This window comes from Sus scrofa, chromosome 15, assembly GCF_000003025.6.
Source record: "Sus scrofa isolate TJ Tabasco breed Duroc chromosome 15, Sscrofa11.1, whole genome shotgun sequence".
In the NCBI taxonomy this organism is placed as follows: Eukaryota; Metazoa; Chordata; class Mammalia; order Artiodactyla; family Suidae; genus Sus; species Sus scrofa.
This window is the reverse complement of record NC_010457.5, coordinates 112972321-112992748: the sequence shown is the minus strand read 5'-3', so window position 1 is coordinate 112992748 and position 20428 is coordinate 112972321. Positions and strand designations below refer to the sequence as shown.

At 41.4% G+C, this 20428-nt stretch overlaps 1 long non-coding RNA gene and 1 pseudogene across 1 annotated transcript; one reads left to right on the top strand and one right to left on the bottom strand.

Annotated features, from left to right (window-relative positions):
• Positions 878-12551, bottom strand: LOC106506344. The gene is made up of 3 exons (XR_002339471.1): positions 12405-12551; positions 8228-8529; positions 878-3848 (listed from the first exon to the last, which is right to left on the bottom strand). It is a non-coding gene; the product is annotated as an uncharacterized LOC106506344 (long non-coding RNA).
• On the top strand, positions 12552-14138 carry LOC100737432 (annotated as a pseudogene).

Sequence of the window (20428 nt, the reverse complement as noted above, 5' to 3'; positions counted from 1 at the left end):
GATCGTTAACCCACTGAGCAAGGGCAGGGACCGAACCCGCAACCTCATGGTTCCTAGTCGGATTCGTTAACCACTGCACCACGACGGGAACTCCTTATGGTCTTCATTTTAAAGTCTATTTTGATCCTTCCCCCTAATCTTTTTTATATTTTTTGTTTGATATTTAATTATGAAAGAAACAAAACCCCTATCTGTATGGGTTCCTCTAAACCTTACCTTTATCTCAAAGTCCTTATGAATCCATTCATTCTTTCCGTTTTCACTCACTCACTTGTACTCACTCATCAAATATCATTAAGTGATTAGCATGTGTAAGACTCCCCTCTACACATTCTTTGTACTTGTAGAGACACACAAAGATACAGTCCCCACCATCAGGAAATTATTTCCTCTGGGCTTCATTAGCCATTTGTAAATATCTTTATAACTGTGCCTTTTACATCAGATTATAATTGTAGATATCTATGTCTCTCCAAATTATGGATATCAGTGAGTTCCTATGGGCAGGGAGCTGGTCATGTTCATGTTGGTATCTGCGGAGTTCAAGTAAAGTGTATTTATACCTGTTCTTGACTGAATTGACTAAAGGAGAATAAGGTAAACACATAAAATTCATCCTACGAATTGAATTTTTAAAACGAGAAAGTGGAAAATCACACTCTTTGGGGAGGCTTCTACCAGATGGAGACGGCAGTCATGGCAGAGTCAGGGCTATATGGTCACCAATGATTTCTTTTTCTTCCTGAACATTGTCAACTTTACGCACAAGGTAAAGTTTCAGAGTTAAGTGTTAAGCAAGAATATATAGGAGTTTTGCAACAAAAGGGCAGGTAGTAGAAACAAAAGAGTACTGTTAATTAAGGAATTTAGTGCTTGTCTATGTATGGGAAGATGCAAGGTCTAGGCTCACTGAAATCATTCTCTTGATATGCCCCTCAGCTATCTGGGGCAAATATCCTGTGTTTTCATACCCTCAGTTTCCTCAGTAGGCAGTGGGTACAGTTTGATGAATGGCAGGTATTCTTTGTTTCCTTGCTGAGTTCCCTCAGGGCTTACCTGCTCGCTCTTACAGGTGGCTATAACCAGTAATGACTGTGATGTCCTCTGTTTATTGAGGTGGCAGGCAACATTTTCTTTCTCAGCACAAAGTACAAAACATATTTTCTAGCCTCCTCAATCTAGCTTGCGCCAAGTAAGGCCTCCTCAATCTAGCTTGAGCCAAGTAAGGGGACTGTTATGGAACATAGGTCAAAAGAGTGTAGGCTGCTTCCAGCACTGGCCCCTAAAGTTGGTTTCCCTTTAGATTTTTCCATTCACTCTTTTTTCCTCTTTCCTAACAACCCTAGAGGCCACAATCCAAAGATATTGGTGTTATAAAATGGAAACAAATCTGGCTACTTAACTGTCTGCATATAGTCAACCCTCTCTCCCACTACCAGTTGCATTGAGAACTGTGATAAAAGCAAACAGTGAACATTTATTGTACAGAGCCCATGAAAGGTTCAGGTTGTTTATTACAGCACTGATGCCCTAATTCAGAAGAGGATGGCTTTCCAGGCAAAGAGAACCACATGAACAAAAGCAGAAAGTCAGAAAACACACCAAGCAGCTGGAAAACATAAGGAAGACAAGAGTCAGAAATCAACCCTAATAAAAACCTGAGAGCCAGATGCCAGATGCCATGAATGCCTTGACTGATGAAAGAAAATGAAGAGCAATAATTTTTTACATTGACACAATCAAAATAGTAGTTTAGGAAATATAGCTTGGCATGAATGTGATCGGGATAAAAATGTAAATTCTTTTGATGGGTTAAAATCCCAACCTAAATTAGGTTATCAAAGAAGAAGAAGGAGGGGAAGGAGAGGAGAAGAAGAAATATTTAGCACTGACTTACATAACTAAAAAGTCAGGCATAGTTAGGAGTTCCAGATCACAGTGGGTTAAAGATCCAGCTTGTAAAAAAAAAAAAAAAAAAAGAAAAGATCCAGCTTGTCTCTACAGAGGTGCTGGTTTTATCACATCCCTCTGCATTATTTCTCGATTCTTGCCCACACAGCAAGGTTTTGGAGGTGTGGCCAGTCTGGTGGGGGACTGTTCTGGCTGGGAAGTGCTGCAGCAGTGCTGGGATAGAGCTGGCAGTCTCACCATCTAGGGATGGAGGCAGGGAGGCTCTCTAGGCAGAAGCATTCAGTTCAGGGCAAGAGTGGCTCAGGGTTGACGGGAGCACCTTAGGTTGAAAGTTACAGCTCTTGTTAGGGCACTTTTAGTGGATCATTCCTGGTCCTTCTCCTGGAGTGGAAAAACACTCTCGCTAGTTGCCTTGGAGATCACAATCAAGTTCAAGTCAAGTTTGCAGCAGTGTACAGCACGTTTTATTTATGCCCTCAGAGAGGGAGGGGCCATCCTGGAGTAGGGACTGGCCCTGCTTGCAACTGGGTCTTTCCTTGTATTCCCAAGCCATAGACCTTTTTGGAGACTCACTTTCTCTTGCCCCAGGCCTGCTGATTTTTCTTGCCCCAGCCTCCCTGCCCCATGCAAAAGGGCTGAGTATTGTTTGATCTCTGTATGGGGCATATTTGATCTTCTGATTGGTTTTGGGCAGGAGCCCTTATTTGCATGATGAATAGGTTATATTAGAGGTGGGGTAAGGAATGGGAGACATTCCTTCCCTAATAGGGAGTGAGCAGCCCATGTTGCTCAAGACAGGGGAAGGGACATTATAATGAGACATGGGCAGAGACTTTTGGGCTTAATCTCCTTGAAGGGACTTGAACCCTATAACAGTTTTATCCCAAGCCCAGTGCTAAGGATCCAGCATAGCTGCAGCTGTGTAAGTTGCAACTCCAGGAACTTTCATATACCACAGGGGTGGGAGTGGGGGCATATTAAATGCAGGGGTTCATTAGGATTCAGGACTTGCTTTCTGTTACCATCAAGTCCAGCAGAAAGGGATTCCCAACTCAGAACTGAGTTTATTTTCAGGTAACATGTGGAGCTCTGAAATAATCACTATGCTTAGGTCCAGGTCACATACTTTTGGCTGCAAGAGAATAGCAACCCTATTATATTCATTACTTGTTGCTGTAACAAACAACCACAAAGCTTCAAGGGCCTATAGTGATAAGCATTTCATGCTTATATGCCTGAGGTCTGCAGAGAGCTGGCCAGGAAGGTTCGGGTCCCTCTCGTGGCCTTCCATGGCAGAACAAGAATGTAAAAGAGGAATCAGAAACTTGCAAAGCTTTTTGAGGCCTTGATTCACTTTCACACAATTCTATTGGCCATAGGAAATCACTCCAGTCATGGAAGTAAATTCCAATTCTAAAAGAGAAACCCTAAAGGTACATACTAAAGGGTATGATACAGAGAGATGAAGAGCTGGGACCGTGGATGCAAACAATCTACCATGCCCATCAAAACCCCATGAGCAGAGTGGGAGGAGAATGGTTCTCCAAGGAAAACATGTGTGCTGTTAATAGAAAAAGTGGTGAATAGATTCTGGTTGGTAAAGTCAACAGACGGCTACTTCTGGCAGACAGATTACAGCAGAAAGAGTGTGAAAATAGAAGCAGTATTATTTTCCTAGGGCTATTATAACAAAGTACTGGGTGGCTTAAAACAATAGAAATCTATTCTCTTACTAGTTTTAAAAGCCAGAAGTCTGAAATCAAGATGTCACCAGGGCATTGTTCCCTCAAGAAGTTCTGGGGAGAATCCATTCTTTGCCTCTTCCGTTTTCTGGTAGCTCCTGGCATTTCTTGGCTTGGGGTTGCAGAACTCCAATGTCTACTTCTGTCTTTTCATGGCTTCTCCTCTGTATGGCTTCCCCTTTTCTTATACAGACACTTTTAAATAAAAAAATTTTAGAGCAGTTTTAGGCTCATGCAAAACTGAGAGAAAGGTGCAAAGAAATGTACATATACCCAAGGTCCCCACTAATGGATAGCCTCCCATATGATCAACATCCTGCACCAAAGTGGTAAATTTGACACACCTACAATGGCATATAATTACCCAAGTCCATAGTTTACATTACAGTTCACTCTTTTTTTTTTTTTTTTTTTCCCCTGCTTTTTAGAGTAGAGATTCCTAATTGGAGCTACAGCTGCCAGCCTACGCCATAGCCACAGCAGTGAGGGATCCAGGCTGTGTCTGTGACCTACACCACAGCTCACAGCAATGCTGGATCCTTAACCCACTGAGCGAGGCCAAGGATCAAAACTGCAAACTCATGGTTATTCCACTCTGCCACAACGGTAACTCCCAGGCTTCACTCTTGACATTGAAATGTATAGACATACATCCATCATTACAATATTATATAGAATGTTTTCACCACCCTAAAAATCCTCTGTGCTCTATTTATCCCTCCCCCCACCCGCAATCCCTGGCAACCACCAATCTTTTAACATCTCCATAGTTTTGCCTTTACCAGAATGTCATATACAGCTGGCCCTTGAACAACACAATTATGAAGCACAGAGGTCCACTTACTACTCAAAATTTGTTAATTAAGTACATGCTACAGTACTATACAGTCCGAAGTTGGTTGAATCCACAGATGCAGAACCATGGATATAGAGGGCCAACTGTAAAGTCATACTTGGATTTTCAAATGCACTGAGGGTAAGCACCCTAAACCCGTACTTTGTTCAAGGCTCGACTCTAGTTAGAATCTTATAGTATATAGCCTTTGCAGATTGGTTGCTTTTACTTAGTAATATGCCTTTAAAGATTCTTCATGTCGGAGTTCCATTGTGGCACAGCAGAAGTGAATCCAACTAGTATACACAAGGACATGAGTTAATCCTTGACCTCACTCAGTGGATCGGGGATCCAGTGTTGCCATGAACTGTGGTGTAGGTTGCAGACGCAGCTCAGATCTGGCATTGCTGTGGCTGTGGTGTGAGCCGGTAACTATAGCTCCAATTCAGCCCCTACCCTGGGAACCTCCATATGCCACGGTTGCAGCCCTAAAAAAAGCAAAAAATAAAAAATAAAGGTTCTTCATGTCTTTACAAGGCTTGATAGCTCATTCCTTTTTTCTTTTTTTTTTTGCTTTTTTTATAGGGCCATTCCCATGGCATATGGAAGTTCCTGGGCTACAGGTCAAATTGGAGCTGCATCTGCTGGCCTATACCACAGCCACAGCAATGCCAGATCTGAGCCACATCTACAAACTATGCTACAGTTTGCAGCAATGCTAGATCCTTAACCCACTGAGTAAGGCCGGGGATCAAACCCACATCCTCATAGATCCTAGTTGGGTCCTTAACCTGCTAAGCCACAATGGGAACTCCTTAATAGCTCATTTCTTTTTAGCACTAAGTAATATTCTATTTATTCTATTGTCTGGGTGTAGCATACCGTTTATCTCTCTAGCCACCTACTGAAGGACATCTTGGTTGCATCCAAGTTTTCAAAATTATGAATAAAACCACTATAAACATTAATGTTTAGGTCTTTGTAGAGATGTAGGTTTTCAGCTCCTTTGGGTAGATGCCAAGGAGCAAAATTGCTGGCTTATATGTAAGAGTATGTTTATTTTTGTAGGAAACTGTTATAATGTCTTCCAAAGTGGCTGTCACATTTTGCATTCCCACCAACAATGGATGAGGTTTCCTGCTGCTCCATATCCTTACTAGCATTTGATGATGTCACTGTTCTGGATTCTAGTAGGTGATTCTCATTGTCATTTTTTTTTTTTTTTTTTTTGTCTTTTTGCCTTTCTCTGCCCCTTCTGTGGCATATGGAGGTTCCCAGGCTAGGGGTTTAATCAGAGCTGTAGACGCTCGCCTACACCACAGCCACAGCAACGCAGGATCCGAGCCACATCTGCAACCTACACCACAGCTCACGGCAACACCAGATCCTTAACCTACTGAACAAGGCCAGGGATCGAACCCGCAACCTCATGGTTCCTAGTCAGATTCGTTAACCACTGTGCCACGACGGGAACTCCTCATTGTCATTTTAATATAGACATTTTTCATTGGATTTAAGGTCCATCTAGTTAATCTGAAATGATGTCATCTTGTGAGCTTTAACTCAATTTCATCTGAAAAGACTCTTTTCCCAAATAAGGTCACATTCACAGATACCAGGGATTAAGATTTGGACATATATTTTGGGGGGTTACAATTCAATCCATTACAGATGCTATAATATTTTAAAAAGTCAGTATAGAATACTAACTAATATGGAGTTTTTCATAGTGAAACTATAAAAGAAAAGTGTTGTCTGTAATATGTGAGAAGTAGAATCAATAGTATTTGGTGACTGCATGCAGAAGTGAGAGAAATTAGCTCCGGGATTAGCCTAAATGGATTAAAGAACAATGGTACATTAGCAGATTTGGGAAAGTTGCAGGGAAAAGGGAGTAAAGGAAATGGTGGATTTGGTTAGAACATACTATATGGAATGGTGAAGAAAAATAATGAAAATTGAAGTAGAAGGGGATGAAGATGTTCATCTAGCTGACTCTGAAGTACAAAAACTTCATTTGATCCAGAATTTTCAGGAGCTGTGTATTGAATATCATCTTGGTCGGTACAGCCAATTCTTTGTCATAGTCATCACTTTTATTTCAAAGATATGGTTCTTAGAAGGTGAAATTCTAGAAAAACCATTAGTATTTTGTTTCTACTAACAGAAACAATTATGCTCTACCAATGTCATAATTATTTTAAAGAGCTTGATATCATGCAATACCTTTAGGACCAATAGGAAAATACTAAATTCAATTCAGTTCTGGGCTCATGCTATTTTTTTTAAGAGTATAATTCCTTTTTTTTTTTTTTTTTTTGTCTTTTTAGGGCTGTGCCTGAGGCATATGGAGATTCCTAGGCTAGGGGTCTAATCAGAACTATAGCTGCCGGCTACGCCACAGCTGCAGCAATGCCAGATCCAAGCCACGTCTTCTACCTACACCACAGCTCATAGCAACGCTGGATCCTTAACCCACTGAGGGAGACCAGGGATCGAACCTGCAACCTCATGGTTCCTAGTTGGATTTGTTTCCACTGCACCAAGACGGAAACTCCGTAATTCCTTTTAAATAAGAAATCAGTGTGTAGATTATATTGTGACTCTCTATTTACCAGGATTTTTTAAAATCAGAACATCTCTACCACATGACCAGCAAGATAAATGTAGATCTAATATTATCTTTCTAAAAACAAATGCCGGCATTCCTGTCGTGCCTCAGCAGGTTAAGAAGCTGACATGGGGAGTTCCCACTGTGGCTCAGTGGGTTAAGAACCTGACTAGTCTCCTGGAGGATGCAAGTTGGATTCCTGGCCTCACTCAGTGGGTTAAAGATCTGGCCTTGCCTCAAGCTGTGGTGTACATTGCAGTTGCAGCTTGGATCCAGTGTTTCTGTGTTGTGGCATAGGCCAACAGCTGCAGCAGCTCCAATTCGACTTGTAACCTGGGAACTTCCATATGCCACAGGTGCAGCCATAAAAAGACAATTTTTTAAAATGATAATCAACAAAATAAAATAAAAAATAAAAATAAATGCCTTTAATTATGGATAGTTCTCTGCATTCTACAGTTAAAACTCTGAGCAGTTTCTGGCATCATAGATTTTCTTTTTTGTTATTTTTTTATTTAAAAGTTTTTATTGGGAGTTCTTTTGTGGCATAGTAGGCTAAAGATCCAATGTCATTTCAGCAACTTGCACCTTGGGTCATTGCTGTGGCATGGGTTTGATCCCTGACCCGGAAACTTCCACATGCCATTGGTATGGCCAAAAAAATAAAAAATAATTTAAAAATTAAAAATAGGAGTTCCTATCATGCCTCAACAGTTAACGAATCTGACTAGCATCCATGAGGATACAGGTTCAATCCCTGGCCTTGCTCAGTGGGTTAAGGATCCGGGGTTGCCATGAGCTGTGGTGTAGGTTCCACACACAGCTCAGATCCTGTGTTGCTGTGTCTGTGGTGTAAGCCAGCAGCCACAGCTCCAATTTGACTGCAGCCTGGGAATCTCCATATGCCACAGGTGTGGCCCTAAAAAGCAAAAATAAATAAATAAATAAAAATAAAAAATAAATTTTATTTAAGTATCATTAATTTACAATGTGTTAATTCCTGCTGTACAGCAAAGTGATTCAGTTATACATATACACATATCCATTCTTTTTAAGATTCTTTTCCCATATAGGTTATCACAAAATATTTATTTATTTGAGGGGGAGAGAAAAAAATAATTTTATTACCTTGCCAGCCAAAGGAGGGTCACAGCAGGCTAATGCTTTAAAGCCTGTGGGCTCCCCCCGCCACACCGTAGGAGAGAATGGGAGGTGGTTTTATAGTTTTGGGAGTGAAAAATAGGGCTGCCGATAAGGATCAAGGTAGAGGCAAGCCTGCGTTGTTTTCAAAGCTGGTGTTCAGTAGTCTAGTGGTCTTCTTTCCAGAATAAAGAATGCTTCATTAACATCTTCCATTCATTGGGGGTTTAGTTTCGGTGTCTGGACTTACAGAGGTTCAGGTTCTTCCTGTCTTCGCAGAGAAGGAATTCCTTGAGAAACAAAGTGATAAGCAAGAAATAGATTTATAAAGATAGGATGCTTGTGAGAGATGCAAGCAGGCAGGCAAGGAGGCTCTGCCTATCACAGAATATTTAACAGAGTTCCCTATGCTATACAACAGGTCCTTGTAGGTTTTCTTTTATTTCTCCTACAGCTTCAATTAATGCCTGTTCTTTTTAGCTCTATCCTCAAAGCAGGAGAGTCAAACTACTTCTAGAGAATTTACCAATACATGTAGTCCAGAGAGAGTAAGAGAAAGAGCATGGGCTCCCTACTGCTGGATGCAGAATCAAATAGCTATGTGACTTTAGGGAAATCAGACTTTCATGCCTCAGTCTCATCAAGTATTCCTGCTTTCCATGCCTCACCAGATGTAGATATCAAATCCAGGTACCTTTCTAATTAGCAAAGTCAATATCAGGAATATATTTTCATTGGTAAATTAGTGGCTTGTTCATCTTCATGATCATTAATAAGATATCACTGGGATAATTTGTGGTGTTCAAGATGTACGATTAACTGAAATAGTTCAGAAATGCTTCTTGCACTTAGCACCTCAAGACTGACTCTCAAACAGCCTTGTGTCCATCCATTGGATTTCTTGATGCCAACTATAAAGTTAATAGCATCTGCTTCTTGAATATTTGTGAGTCAAATTCAAGTAGACTTTTTTTTTTTCTTTTTGGCCTCGCCCATAGCATGAGGAAACTTCCTGGCCAGGGATCAAACCCACGTGACAGCAGTGATCAGAGCTGCTACAGTGAAATCAGATCCTTAACCTGCTGAGCCACAGAGTAACTCCCTGAGATTTTCTCTTATTATAACCTATCATTAAAGTGTGGAGAAGTGGTTAACCTTCACCCATCCGGAACTTTTCCACTAGTTATTTAACAAAAAGAATCTTAGGTGTTATGTGTGGCGAAATATGGTAAGATACATTCACAACAGTAGTTTGAGTAAAATATTTGTTTGAAATAAAGTACAAGCATTCAGTTCCTAGTTTCTTTTTCCTTTTTTTCTTTTTCTTTTTTTTTTTTTTTTTTTTTGGTCTTTTGTCTTTTGTCTTTTGAGGGCCTCACCTGCAGCATATGGAGGTTCCCAGGCCAGGGGTCCAGTCGGAGCTGTTGCTGCTAACCTATGCCAGAGCCACAGCAACGCCCAGATCTAAGCTGCATCTGCAACCTACAGCACAGCTCACAGCAACGCCAGATCCTTAACCCACTGAGCGAGTCCAGGGATCGAACCTGAAACCTCATGTTTCCTAGTCAGATTCATTTCCGCTGAGCAAAACAGGAACTCCAGTTCCTAGTTTCATAAATCTTAAATAAGAGACCCCTTAGTATCCCCAGATAATACTAATTTTAGATGGGAGAGCCAATGTTTCCTGCTATTGTATTCTTAAGGGGCTCGAACATATTATTTCAAACATGATCAAAGTTCATATCACATATTAGTTGTGATCAAAGTTCAGTACAACAAGCAGCATGTATTATTTTAGCTTTTAAGAGCTAAGCAAAGAATGAAGATGATGAAATTTACCCCTTGACTGCATTTTTTTTTTTTTGGCTGTGTCCTAGGAATGTGGAAATTACCAGGCCAAGGAACCAACTCACCCCATGGCAGCAACCCAAGCTACTGTAGTGACAATGCCAGACCTTAAGCCACTGGGCCACAAGGGAACTCTGCCCCTTGACTGCATTTTAATTTAAATTTTAGGATCTGGGATCATAAGAATTGGGCATGAACTTAATAGAAATAATGAGTTCTTGATCACTATTCCCAGGGACCAGAAAAATTGTCCTCTGTAGGGAGGAGAAAATTCAAAGCTATTTTTTTTTATTGTTATTTTTCTTCATTGGAATTCAGTTACTAAACTCTAGGAATATTTTGAGTATAGCTTTAATTTTGTAATAGTACTCTAGAAAAAAAGGTGATCTCTAAAGCAAATTTATATAGCTTCAGAGCAGATCAAATTATCTATATCTATACTTTAGATAAATATGTACCTTGAGATACCTATCTACCTAGAGAGATTGGTCTTACTTGATTGGGTGAACCTTCAAATGTAATTACCTTCAAATTTATGGCTTGTCTTATAGATCTCGAAGATACTTTGTTAATAGCCCAAAAAGTAATTACTTTTAAATTGAGAAAAATGGGACATTGTTAATCAACTCTTTGTCAACCTTGACAAGTAAATATGTACTAGAGTTTTCATTAGTTGCAAAGGTGACAGTATTGATAACCCATATTTCATCCAAAGGCAGCTGGGTGGAAATTTACAATGCAGATGTTATTTAGAGACAATTTTCCTCTAGGTAAAAAAACAATAAAAAAACCCTACACCACCACCCCCTGGGTAAGCAAATAAAATCCCTGTGATTTCACTTTGCTGTTTTCTTTCTTTCAGTATGTTTCACCCAGCCTGTGACTGAGACACCTGCTTGCAGATCTCAGGCAGCCACCCAGAGTCCAGGAAGGTGGAACAACCTTGCGTAATTGATAAGGGCATGGTGCCTCTTCTCCAAGTTGGGAGCTGCTCTTCCTCCATGAGCACTGATAATAAAATCTGCCTTGAGGTGCCAGGACTTACCACTTGAATCACAGCAATAAACATCCAGGAGATGTTTTTTCGTTTTGGGGCAGTTTTTTTGCTGTTTTTAGGGCCGCACCCATGGCATATGGAAGTTCCCAGGCTAGGGTCTAATCAGAGCTACAGCTGCCGGCCTAAACCACAGCCATAGCAACGCCATATCTGAACCGCGTCTGCGACCTACACCACAGTTCACCACAACGATGGATCCTTAACCCACTGAGCGAGGCCAGGGATCGAACTCGCAACCTCATGGTTCCTAGTTGGATTGTTTCCACTGTGCCATGATGGGACCTCCCAAAGAGATGTTCTTTATTCATCCTTCTGTGCCAAATGCCTGTGCAAAGTTCTTCCTTCTTTAATCCTAAAGTTCCTGGAATCAGGAAGGCCTGGACTTGGATTTTTCAGGCAGGGGTGAGCTGTTTTTTTCACTTTTCCACAGAGCAATGAAACCTTCTTCGTTTACTACATTTCCAAACCTTAGGCCCGACCCAAGCCCTATGTTCTGAAAATTCCATTTTGAAAGAGAGGCGGTTGAATGGCAGGAGGCTATCCTACAGATGAGAAGGTTCAGAAGAAAATGTTTTAAGGATAGTATGAGCCAGGGGGGTTACAAACATTTAATTTAGCTTCACAACAATCCTCTGCAGTATCCCCATTTCACAGTAGAGAAATCTGAGATCTGGAATAAGCAACCTGCCCGTGCTTCTACAAACAGTGTTTGGTAGAATAGAAAGAGCCAATTCACTCCTCTATAATAGCTCTTTATTGAAACACACTTTGTCTCTCTCTCTCTCCTCAGCTCCCTCCCCTGTCTTCCCCTCCCTGCCCACCCCCATCTTCTTTTCAAGATCACAGTTTAAACCAGTGGATAATTAGTTCATGAACAGATGCCTGACATACCTTCCTTGTACTATTAGCACCCCCCTGCTTTATATTTATCTATTGTCTGCTTTCACAGACAAACTCCACAGGGTCAAAAAACACCTTTTGTTCATTTTCGTCTATAGTAGCTAGAAAAATGTCTGGCAGGTAGGGCTGTATAAAGCTCCCCAAAAATATTTGTTGAATGAATGAATGAATGAATGGATTAGCAGATGAATGGAACAGAAAGTCTAGAAAGAGATCTAACTATATAAGGGAACGCAAATGATAGAGGTGGCATTTTAAATAATAGAAAAAGTATTCAATAAAACGATGCTTTTTACAAATCATCTAGAAAAAAGATGTATCACTCTACCAAAATAAGTTTCAGAGAGATGAAAGACTTACATATAAAAAAATGAAGCTGGGGCGCCCTGAGCCGGACTCCAACGAGTGACCGCTGCTCCCCGCCCCAAGGCCGACAGGTCCCTCACTTAACACCCAGCCAGTGACCTGGGGCTCCTGGCTCTGGCTCCTCCCTCAGGGCACAGCCGGAGCCTGGCGCAGTTGCAGCGCGGATCCCCCTCCACCCGCCCCGGCCTGGAACTGCACGCCACCCGCCCCAGTGCCAGCGCCAGCTGCAGCCTCAGCTGGGATTCGGGCTCCCGTCAGGCGCCTGAACTCAGCGTTCTGGGCCAAGTGGCCTTCTACGCACGTTGCCGTCCCCGCTCTCCATGAAGCAGTTCCTGGTCTTAGGATCTGTGAAAAAGACCTCATTTATGTTTCTGTGGCAAGAGTTGCCTGTTAGATTGGCAAATATAATGAAAGAAATGTCTTCTTCCAGATAATCTTCTCAGGACGCCATCAGTTCTGTTGGTACAAATCAGGTATATAGAGAGTCTTCAGGAGCTTCTTAATTTTAAGGACAAAAGTGCTTGAAGATGCTAAAACTATATATGACTTTACAGATACAGTGATAGAGATCAGGAACCAGCACAAGGATGTGATTCCCACAGTGGCTGAAGGTGTGGTTGAATACAAGCAGAGCTTTAGGGTGGATGCTGTCACCAGCCAAAATGTTCAGTACTTTTTGGATCTTTGCTGTGTTGCCAGACAGGTTCTACAATATTTCCTTAGCTTCTTTACTTTATCCCATCTTCCTGCTCGGAAAAACAGTCACAGTGCTGGTAAATAACTTAAGCTTAAGAAAAAAGACCTAAAGGCATAAACTAGTCATAGGGTCAGCTGAATGAAGACATAATGCAAATAGGCACGCAGGACCTGTGAAGATCGGCACGCCATATGCACAGGCATGATATCCTCTAAGGAAAAAGAGAAAGAGGAACCTCATGGCCAAGTGGTTTATGAGCGATCATTAGCAGAATATGCATTAGCAAAGAGAACCAAGGTGCAAACCTAAGCACAAGGGGTTGCCACAAGAGGGCATGCCCTTTGCAGAAGCACAGTGAGGATTCTCTGGAATGCTATGCATAGCTAACTCAAATGCTAATGATTGTTATGTGCCTAAAGGTCAGAGTAAAATCTTAACCTTCTACCAGCTAAGCGGCTTTTAAAATAATAAAAGAATTTAAAAAATAGTAAACAAACCTTACATCCTCCACCCATAGCCCCCTCCTCACTTGATCTCATCCTAAAGAGCACAATAAAAGCAGTGTGGTTTCTTGAGGCAGGGCTCTTGGTCCCTGAGACCTTGAGTCCCCTGGTTCCCACCTTTACTTAAGATAAATGTCTGTGTGTCTTGTTTTATGTTAACTTTTTTCCTTAAGTTTCACAGCACCCATTCTTCAGCCCCATCCTGCTGAGCTGGTCTCGGCTTTGCTACACAAGTCCATTTCAATTAGAATGTTACTCTGTCAGCACTCATTCATTGTTATTTGGTGGAAAAGGCAAAGGAAGCCTACCTAATAAAAAACACATTGGAAGCATAAATCCAAACTGCAGTGTAGTTGAAGTTACTCAAAGATGGCTATGAAAAGCCTAGGCAATCTATATGATTTGTATTATGTTAACTTTCCTGAACTAGAACTTGAAGAACTATATGAAAAATCACCAGGACAGCCAATACAAGTGGTTTATGTACCATCCCATCTCTATCACCTATTTTTTTGTCTGTCTTTTTAGGGCTACACCCGAGGCATATTGAGATTCCCAGGCTAGGGGTCAAATCGGAGCTGTAGCTGCTGGCCTACACCACAGCCAAAGCAACACGGGATCTGAGCCACATCTGCAACTTACACCACAGCTCATGGCAAGGCTGGATGAGATTGAGGCCAAAGCAGTAAGTCCCCAAACTGTACTGATTGTTGAGATTACCTGGGGTGCTTTTGAGAAACACTTTTTCTGGGCCCTCCTCCAGATATACAGGATCAGACTCTATGGCAGGAGCCCAGGAATCTCAAGTTTTAAAACACTACTTAGATGAGACTGATGCCTTACCTAGTTAGGAAACCATGCTTTTAAAGTGAGTAATGATGATACCACATTTGCTAAAGTTAACAGATCCTTAGGTTTTGATTTTCACCTATAGAAAGGTCAAACTTTTAGACTCTGGGAGAGACAAACTGGTGCAATTAAAAGCATAATAAGAAGGAGACAAATTGACTATGGGAGAATAGTCAGGTAGCTGAAGGATTAGAACCTTAAGTGCATAAGTACTGACAAAGAAAACATATATTATTTTTAAAAATCTGTATTTTATCGGGAAAGAGTCACCTTGGGCTTATCACAGTAACCCCTCACATTCGTATGTTAACTTGTAGCATGCAAATACTTTGTTATATCATGATAACTCTATTGGTCCTTATTTTCATTTATTTATTTATTTTTGCTTTTGGGGGCTGCACCCGCAGCATATGGAGGTTCCCAGGCTAGGGGTCCAGGTGGAGCAGTGGCTGCTGGCCTACGTCACAGCCACAGCAACACCGGATCCTTAACCCACTGAGCAAGGCCAGGGATTGAACCCGAAACCTCATGATTCCTATTTGCATTCATTCCCACTGCCGCAATGGGAACTCCTCTATTGGTCTTTAAAACAAAGAGGTACAGGAGTTCCCGTCATGGCCCAGTGATTAACGAATCCGACTAGGAAGCATGAGGTTTCGGGTTTGATCCCTGGCTTTGCTCAGTGGGTTAAGGATCTGGTGTTGCCGTGAGCTGTAGTGTAGGTTGCAGACGCGGCTCCACTCCCGAGTTGCTGTGGCTGTGGTGTAGGCCGGTGTCCACAGCTCCGATTCGATCCCTAGCCTAGGAATCTCCAAATGCTGCAAGTGCAACCCTAAAAAGCAAAAAAAAAAAAAAAAGAGTCAGGGTTCAAACTTTATCTGCTTGTCATTATCAGCCACATGCTCCGGGGGACCAGGTCAGGAGACTAAGTTGTTTATCATACCTTATGTTTTAAGGTGAGAGGGAAATACACTGAATATAAATTTTAAAATAAGATTTTAAAAGTTTAAAGACCATCTTTACTACTTAAATGGGGAACTTGGAAAATACAATGAGTTGAAAGACCTCATTCTCAAAAGGATTATGTAAGCTTAACAGTTCTATATAAATTTTTAAATTGCAAGAGATGTTAAAGGGCTATTAGTCCAGGACTCTCATTTAAGAGATGAGGATCCTGAGACTCGGGGTGTGGGATTTGCCCAGGGCTACCCAGTTCATATGACCAAAGGTGGAAAAAAATCTTTCACCTGTTATTCCTTAATTATAGATTTTATGAAATACAGGATATACCAGTAGGTGATTTTGTTAGGTGTGCCGAGGGAGGACCGTACAAGGCCAAGTTGGTAAAGCAGGAGAGATTTATTAAGGCATCCGAGAGGGATGGGCTGAGCTCAAGATGGTGCCAGCTCTGACTGGGAGGGAATGCTAGGCTTATAAAGGATCTGGGCTGGGAATCTGGGGCTGGAGTTACGGGGGGTGGGGATTTGTGGCAGGAACAATGAAGAAGGAGGAGGAGAAGGTCCAGGGAGGGGTAGGGGGTTGAGTCCCAAGAGAGAAGGCAGTTAATTATTGTAGCTGGTGATTCTATTCAGGCAGTCGTTTTCCACAGGCCACTGTTTCTTGCGGCCCAACTTGAGCACCCCCATTCTGGGAGAGGGTGCAGATTTTGGCTGGGCCGTCGTACCCACGTCTGCAGCAGGTCTTCAAGGTTAACAGTCACTTTCGGGGATGGCGAGGGTCTGTCTCCATCCTCCTGGGAACCTATCAGATTTATATTAGCACAATGTGTTACCATTCTTTAGCTTCAATTTAGACTTTCTGTAATGATGAAATACTTTATAAACCTTTTCCAAGTATTCACTTTTTTTCCCTAATAGAGACATTTGTACAACTGACAAATTTTGCTTTTACTTAGAAACAACCCCCACAAGATTAAAGTCTCCTGAAAAGCTAAGATGGTGTTTTCAAAGGAAAAGTGAAATCTTTCCCTTTAGCTTCTTTTTAAGGTATAATGGCTTTTTTACTTGTTACTGTGGTAAGGGACAGAAAATTAAAATATTTTGGAGATGCTTTCTCCTAGTTTTAAATAATTATGCTACTTCAAAAGTGTTTAAATTCTCACACTGTTTTTCCCACCAGCATTTAATATGAAGCCATGTAGATTAAAGAAATATACGGAAGGATAATAAGTGGGTACTAATTAATTTTTAATGAATGTGCCAACATTTTTTAAGGAGGAATCACGAAAAATATTCTTCCCTATACTTAAAATACTGGCTGGCTTAAGAGTCTTCATACTTAATAGTGATCACTGTCTTACACTGTGAAGTTTTTACACGGAGCTGTTGAAGTGGCAGTCTACCCTATTATAAAATGTTTTGTGTATGACAATAAACTGAAAAACAGGGATCAACTCTTTAAATTTTTTTTTAAAGAATGAAGCTATAAATTCTAACCTAAACCATGAGCTGGTGGGATGGAAATGCTATAAAATTTGGTTGTGATGATTGTTGTACAATTATAAATGTAATAAAATTCATTGAATAATTTACAAAATAAAAAAATAAACCATGGGAGGAAATTTCTGTGGTCACAGATTGGGGAACTTTTATCTATTCTCATAAACCACTGCAGTTCTTTGTCAATAAAATAATTAATAAACCTCTGCTGTTGGAAACGTGTGTGGTTTATGCGTATATGTGAACCTAGAGTAAAGGGTGAGGGTGGGGGTCAGCAGAGAAGTAAAAGCTTACAGTAAAAAGGTGCTGATTTCTTTCTTTTTTTTTTTTTTTTGTCTTTTGTCTTTTTGTTGTTGTTGTTGTTATTGTTGTTGCTATTTCTTGGGCCGCTCCCACGGCATATGGAGGTTCCCAGGCTAGGGGTCGAATCGGAGCTGTAGCCCCCGGCCTACACCAGAGCCACAGCAACGCGGGATCCGAGCCGCGTCTGCAACCTACACCACAGCTCACGGCAACGCCGGATAGTCAACCCCCTGGGGAAGGCCAGGGATTGAACCCGCAACCTCATGGTTCCTAGTCGGATTCGTTAACCACTGCGCCTCGACGGGAACTCCATGGTGCTGATTTCTTTTTTTTTTTTTTTTTTTTTTTTTTTTTTTTTTTTTTTTTGTCTTTTTGCCATTTCTTGGGCCGCTCCCGCGGCATATGGAAGTTCCCAGGCTAGGGGTCTAATCGGAGCTGTAGCTGCCAGCCTACGCCAGAGCCACAGCAACGCGGGATCCGAGCCGCGTCTGCGACCTACACCACAGCTCACGGCAACGCCGGAACCTTGACCCACTGAGCAAGGGCAGGGATCGAACCCGCAACCTCATGGTTCCTAGTCGGATTCGTTAACCACTGCGCCTCGACGGGAACTCCATGGTGCTGATTTCTTAAGAGAATAGATGCCACTCTTAGACTAAAGGGAAGAAACGATGGACATGCAGATGAATTTGAAAGAGGCCATGGGAATTTGAAGAGGTTCTCAGCTGTCAGAGATAACTTCAGGACGGCTAATTTAAAAAATAAATAAATAGGAGCTCCTGCTGTGGCTGAGTGGGTTAAAAATCTGGCTGCAGCCGCTGGGGTGAAGGTGTAGTTCAGATCCCTGGCTGAGCAAAGTGGGTTAAAGGATCAGCATTGCCGCAGCTGAAGCTTGGGTCCCAGCCACAGCTCAGATTCAGTCCTTGGCCTGGGAATTTTCCTATGCCACTGGGGGGGCCCATAAAATTTAAATAAATAAATAAATAAATAATAAACAGTGCACTTGAATTAAAAGTATAATTCATGGTCCACATAGTTTCTGTTCATAAGCTGACAATTACAATATTAGCTTGTAGTCATAGATTTAATTTGACTAAATATTTTCCCTTTGATTAAGATGTCTAGTACACCCTACAGAAGCAGTCTTCCCCATTTTGGATGGGGTTTAGCAGATACATTCTCAGACGACATTCAGGTTTCTGTGGAAATTATGTCAAACTTGCCTGCTCAAATAAAGCTTTAAAAATTGTCAGATTGAGACTGGGTCCCGTCTACTATGGCAAAGGTCATGTATTCTTGGAGGAAACCTACAATGAAGACTTATCTTACCCTGAATAAAAATCAGCTATGTTTAAGGAGTTTCTGCTGTGGCACAACAGGCTAAGGATCCAGCATTATCTCTCTGGTGGGGTAGTTCTATCCTTGGCCGGGCACAGAGGGTTAAGGATCCAGCATTGTTGCAGCTGTCACATAGGTTGTAGCTGCTGCTCAGATGTGATACCTGGCCTGGGAACTTCCATATGCTGTGGGTGTGGCTGATAAAAGAAAAACACACACACACACTTAAATATTGGAAATTAGAAGAAGTAGGACTTCTCATGTGGCTCACCCCGTAACTACTCAGTGTTCCTTCTACAGTGGCTGTGGCTCAACCCCTGGCTCGGGAACTTCCATTTGCTATAGGTACAGTCGCTTGTTTTTTTGTTTTTTGTTTTTTTGTTTTGTTTTGTTTTTAAGTGGGCAGCTATGGCAAATCCTTTCTGAGTAAATGACAGCTAACTAAATCAGAAGTGTCAGTTTCTATGGGGTTTTCTTCCCCCCTGGAAATTTGGGAAGTGCAGGGCCTCTCTTAAGGAAAAATAGTAATATTGTTACCATGTACTGGGCTCTTGCTGCCAGACTGGATGCTTTATATATTTTTAGCCTCACAACAATCCTGTGAGGTAGATCCTATTAATAGCCCCATTTTACAGCTACACCACAGCTCACCTCCCCCACCCACTATCGAGGCCAGAGATGGAATCCGCCTCCTCATGGATTATAGTCAGGTTCATTTCCACTGCCCCACGAAGGGAACTCCCATTTGTATGCCTTGAACTTGAATCTTAAGAGTTAACAGAAGGGAAAAAAAAGACCTTATTTCATAAAAGGATACAGCAGAAATTGACACTATACTTTAATAAAAAATTTTTCAAATTTTTTAAAAGTAAACATACTAACTTTACAACAGGCAAACCTGGTGGCCATCATTAATCAGTTAATCAAGAAAATATTGGAAATTTTTTATTTGAGCCAAATTTGGGGATTATAACCCAGAGAGAACCTTTCAGAAAGCTCTGAAGACTCTTTCATCTGTTAGAAGTTGACAGGTCAAATGTTGCTTGAGACAGAGGGCCGTACATCAAATGATGTATTATTGACAGTTTATATAATCTAGATCTAAGCAGCATCCTGGTGTGTCATGAGACCTCTCACAAGATTAAAAAATGAATGTTGTTTTTAGAGTGGTCTTGTTGATGCTGGGATAATGTTGCTCTTTATGGTTGAGCAGTATTCCTGCCAATGAGGGAGGTCTGGCCAAAGCATAATGAAGATACATAATGCATAGTGGGGGAGAGGGGAGGCCAAAGGGCAGAGAAGAATTTTTATGTTTACATTTTTCTTGTCTTGCCATAAATTATGAATTTTATTTCACACCATCGTAACCAAATTAAGAAATTAAAACTAAAGTGGTTCAAAGTAACCTCATCAAGAATGGGACAAGCTAGCATTAAGCATTGTCTGATACAATGTACTGAGAGGGGCATCATATTACTTATGTAACAACTCTGCTATGAGAAAAGCTTAAAAAAGACAAACCAAGTCCTGGCTTTCATTCCAAAAGTTCCATGCCATAAATAACAAAGTAAGAAGTAACTGTGCCAGTTAAAGTTACCTTACCTGAAAACTGGGTTTGGTTCTTGGTGGGTGTGGAGCCAATAGACACAATCAAGGTGTGTCAGGAGAAGGAAGGATTCATTACTTGCTGCAAGTAAGAGAATAGCAGGAATCTTTCCCCAAACAGTATCTACCTGAAAACAAAGTTGGGTAAGTTCTAAGCTAAACTTAGATGCATATTCATGAAGTGGCTTGAGCAGAGGAAAATTCCTTTGAAGTGGGGCCAAGGTTGTCAACAGGGTCCAATCTTTAGTTTGCAGGGCCAAGTCA